Raw genomic sequence first — 5,490 nt, forward strand, 5'->3', positions numbered from 1 at the left:
AATTTATTTAGTGCTTTGCAAATGAAAATAAATGAATGAATGCTGTGGCCTTAAAAAGTAAGCCTACCTACATATATAGATATTCTCAATGGAAGAAAGTGGTTTTAGCTACATGAAAACAGCCACTATACCTCCCATACATGGTCAGATATGAAGACAAACAAAATAAAGGATGATTAAAACAAAATTATAGTGAAATAAACAATCTTTCATTGACAGTGAGTTAAAAGAATCATCCGACAATCTTAAAATAAATACAGAGGATGTTTGTTCCATGTCATTAAAGACAGATAAAGACATATTTGCTCATGAGGATGAGCTTTGTTGGAAGCATTCTGCTAAAGCACGTACACAACTTTTTGTTAGAGTTCAACAAAAACGTGTTCGGAAACTTCACCGCCCAAAAACACATGACTACATGGTTTGCCAAAAGGTTCCGGGAACCAATTTAGGTTCTTATTTCCTGGCACTAACATACAGTTAAATGTTTTTGCCACTGACATTTGGCAGTGGGCAGGGACACCATCAATAGCATCATCAAATATCCAGTGTTGTTTACACCGGAATGTAATTGGTAAGAAACAGAGAGCTGTGGGAGCGGACTGATTTCGGTTGATTAATTATCCAGATTCCAGTTGAACCACTTTTCTCAAGTGGCATGGACAGTATACACCCTTCACTTATTACCAGTTCAGGCTGTCTTTAAATATTCAGGCTGTCCATATTAACAAAGTTGAATCAGCCATTGATTTAACATTTGACTGAAAGTAAATTAATTATTTGAAAATATATATTTTTTTTACGAAATTGAATGGCATTAGAAGAAACTAATCTAAGTCACACACACACACACTCTTTGAAATTAGTTATCTTGTCCAATGTGGGATTTTATTGGCCGTATTAAATGTGCATTGATAGACAAACATTCTTGAGGTTACTGATAGCAGCAATAGCATTACCCAAGCAAGGATGCTGGCTTGTGGTTTTTCTGTGAAATATGCTAAGGTGATAACTTGAGTTGAGTCCATCCACTGGCAACTTAATAACCCTCTATTATTTCCAGTTACTGTAAGTAAAACTTGCACAGAGCCCCAGGGATAAGATTTAAGACTATGAGGGATGAAGTCCCAAATTAGACAGAAGAGAAGCTATAGTTAAATGTTATAACCCAATATACAGTAGGCCCTACACCCATTATGTCAGAACTCCCCAAACCCATTGAAAACAGTATCTGCAAAGACCACTAATCTTGATATTTGAAGAACAGCCTTGGGATTACTTCATGCCATTTTTGATGAAGATTAGCATAAGTCATTACTGGGTCACTCAACTGTAAATAAATACTGTATCTTATCACTTAAAGGACTCAAATATGAAGAACCTGCCAGCTGCCCTGGACATGAGGAGAAAACAGTGGATCTCTTCTGCTTATTCCATAGATTCACTCAGATGGTGACAGCATACAGACAGAAGTCAAAGGTGGCCAATCCTATCCACACCGAAATCCCCCACAATCTCCCGGTGGTCCCCAGAGGCGGTTAAGCTCAGCAACTGCCTCAGCACTGTAAACTGAGAAGTCTTCAGATGTGTAAGTTACGGCTTAGACTCCTACACAGACACTGTCGGCTCACAGATCTCCTGTGAGGATCCCTGCTTACCGCAGAAAAACATTATGAAGTATAACAAAGCTGAGTCATCATTTACGAGGGAACCAGAGAAAACAGGAATGGAGATAAGGATGAATACCGCCTGGCCAGAAATTGGCCCCCTAAGGCATTCCCTTTTCAAATGGGTGAAGCCATGAACAAAATCTACTGTATTGAGAAAAGCGAATTTATAGGAAACTATTGTCTTAATTTTGAGGAAGTACAAAAAAAAAACCTGGATTTAAAGACATCAGTAGAGCTTGACTCTCTAATTGCAACAGGGAGAATGTTCCAAAGAAAGGGAGCGTGGTAAGAAAAAGCTCTGCTGCCCTTTTTCAAGACATAACATGAATTCTGGAATGACCGCCAGCATTTGAAATCTTGATGAGGACCTTTGTATGAGAAGATTTCAGGATGGTAGGGGCTTTTACACAGGGGAGCTGGTACTGCCCTACATCATAAACACACATACACAAGCTCATGCACATGCACAACCTGCACATACACAAGGATGACACCCAGTGTTGAGCACTGCCTCTGGCAGTCCTAGAATTCATAGAACCCTTGTTACATGTGAAACTCATTTTGACAATAGTACAAATTTTGACTTCTTATTCTTTGAGGCAGTAAAATAAGATTTGTTAGTAAGATTATTCTGTAAAACAAGATAAAAATAATTCCTTGAGGTACATCGTGCTACTTAAGATGTTATATTTTATTCATTATTAATAAATACTAATTAATATGAATTATTAATGATTCATATTAATACTAATTTGTGTTGATTTGAGCAATTTGGACATGTTTTAGGGAATAAATTACTGCCAAAATGGCACTGTGTATGTGCCAGCTACTGTACACAACTGAGCACAAAGCACTTAAAGCGACAATCCACATGATTATTGTTTTTCTTTATTTGCTGATAAGCAGTCATTGCCGTGGTATTTTGTATTCAATGGTAGCACTGGCCCAACGTACTGTAAAATAAAGACACTCAATGTAGCCTGCGGCTTCTTTTATTTCCTCTACCATATACTGTATTTATTCTAAACAAACCTCTATTCTTCTATAAAACCATATCAATCTGTGATAGAGTAGCAAAATGACATTTATTTATATGAAAAAGTTGCAGATTGTTTATTTAATTTGTTAATAGTAATAATAGCAATAACAATAATACACTTTATTTATATAGCACTTTCCAAACATTGTTACAAAGTACAAAGTTGTAGAATCGATAAAAACAGAAACAATTAAGTAAAAACAGATCAACTGCAAAACAAGAAATAGAAAATAAACATGAATAAAAATAGATCAAATACATATCATTATTAAAAAAAAAAGCCTCTTCATAAAAATGTGTTTTGAGGAGAGACAAAGAAAAGAAGAAAGTGAGTTGCTTAGCCTGCGAGGCGTTCCAAAGTTTAGGGCCTCCGATGGCAAAAGGCCAGTCATAAATACATCTAGTTTTACTACAGTGAGGTGTTGGTGTGCGTGTGAGAGTGAGAGTTGCTGCTAAAGATTGGTATGTTGGAATGATTGAATGACTTTTTGAACAGAGCTCACATGTACAGTTCATGGGGGCATTTTTTTTTTTTTTATAGAGAAAGAAGTGAATGCAGGTGCTGAAGTTGAAAGAGAAAGCAGTGTGTGAGAGCAGAGTGGGCTGATGGACATTTATTAAATGAGAAAGAGAGCAAAGGTAAGCATTGTGCAGCTTGTCCAGCCTAATGCCTTGGGCCTGATCTTACTTGATGTGCTTGCACATTTTGTGATGCAGACTATAGGCTACTCTTCTGTCTGAAAATGGCCAGAAGATACATAATTTGGGATGAACTGTACAGTACTATATGCTCTAAGTGCTACTTGTAAAGCAGCCTTCTTACAGCTCTATGTGATAACGTTTCTGTGGTAAAACATTCACTTTTAATTGCTATTAGTATTGGAGTTGGCCTCTCCAAGCTCCAGCAAAACAGAACACTGGAGGGAAACAGAGGTGTGGCACAGGAATGTGTTTTACATATGCATTTTACGTGTTTGACATGCCATCTCAGTGGGCGCTAACGCTAACGCTAACTACCTCAGCCGCGTTAGCATCATACTTATATATTAGCCCATTAGCTTTTGTTATTATTCTCCAACGGCAGACAGCATTTTACAGTTTTGTGAGTGTTTCTGTGTACCAAAGTGGTAACATTTACAATAAGAGTCACTAAGTTAAGGGTTAGTTAATGCTTAATAAGCATTAATTAACAGTTAACTAATGTGTCTGGTAATCATTTACTAATGGTGTTCATGTTAACTAAGGTATTAATGTATACATTATTTAATAGTCATCTTTATAAACTATTAAATAATGTATAAATTAATACCTTAGTTAACATGAACACATTAGTAAATTACACATTAGTTAACTGTTATTATCATTATTAAGCATTAACTAACCCTTAACTTATTGACCCTTATTGTAAAGTGTTACAGGTTTATACCAAGCGTTCTACAGTGTCATGAGTGTTTACTGATCAATAAGCACACGCTAGTTTGTTGTCTGACGTCATTAAAAGTGCAAATTCTGAACAGTCGCCACTGACGTGCCAAGTTATCACATAGAGCTGTAAATGCACAAAATGTATCAAAAACTACTAACTACCAGTGTCTCTACCATTTTTACACGCAATCGTTCTCATCATGTTTTATCTAGTCATGATCCATTTTATCAGTTCTTCTCAAAAAACTACCATTAGATGGCAAATTAACAAAGGCACTGCCCAAGCATTCCTAGATGCTCTGGTGTATGCCCTGCACGTATAGTATACACACACACACACACATACACACACACACATTTAACTCATATCTTTCAATTACAGTGTCTTTGCTTTTGGCTGAACTGTTGGTGTCGTTTTGTTTGGTCTATAGAGCACCTGTGTGACAAACTTGTAGAAAATGTTTGCTAAGTAAATGTTATTGCATTTTATCAAAATCGATACTGGAAAATCTATACTGTAACCCTGCCACACTGGAGCTCATGAAGGTGATTTCTCACTTTGTAAAATGCAGCAGTGGGAATCCTGCTCAAATGCCAAACAAAGGAGTGGTAAGAAGAATACAGTATGTGAAGAATACAGCAGGGACATATGATCTTGACTACAGAAACTTGCTCCTTGATGCCAACCCAACCACACACACACGCACATGCACACAAACAGACTATCTCCCATGACAACGTCACATGCGTAAAATGGGTGGGACCCACAGACATTTTCACCCTCATCAACATTTCTGTGCAGGGCTGTCTTTCGCCTTACGGGGCTCCCAATCTGGTTCTGGTGTCTTCTTTATTTGAATAAGCCTCCATTAAAAGATCATTTTTGCGTCACAGGAGGAGGTGGAGGTGACTTGAACATACCACATGTACAACCAGGCATGCTCTAAAATTGTAAAACATTTCCACAGGGCCTGGTTGTGCTATAAATAACAATGTGAGTCAATGATCCAGTACAGTGCCAACAAGAAAATACATCATATTTTATTTTGATAACAATCAAGAGGACTAGGATTTATTGAGCGTTTTTCAAGATCTGAATGATAAATTTCATCCAAGGTTTTTTGCAGGTCTTGAGAATCACTAGAATTCATATTTTAGATTAGAAAATTTTGAACATTTTTATTGCAGCATATACAATTAATTATAAAAAACAGATTATATGGGAATGTTGGGGCTGTAGAGGTGTGAGGGTCAAATTGTGTGCAGAACCTGCCAAGAGGGCTGCATGTTCCGAACAGTGAAAGTTGTAAGTCTCGTAAAAATTGTGAAATGGGTAAAACATAACTAAAACAGTGG

The sequence above is a fragment of the Centroberyx affinis genome, unplaced genomic scaffold, assembly GCF_046629955.1.
Source record: "Centroberyx affinis isolate AG114_WGS23_722 - 3 ecotype Tasmania unplaced genomic scaffold, CSIRO-AGI_Caff_v1 ptg004638l_1, whole genome shotgun sequence".
NCBI classification, from domain to species: domain Eukaryota; kingdom Metazoa; phylum Chordata; class Actinopteri; order Beryciformes; family Berycidae; genus Centroberyx; species Centroberyx affinis.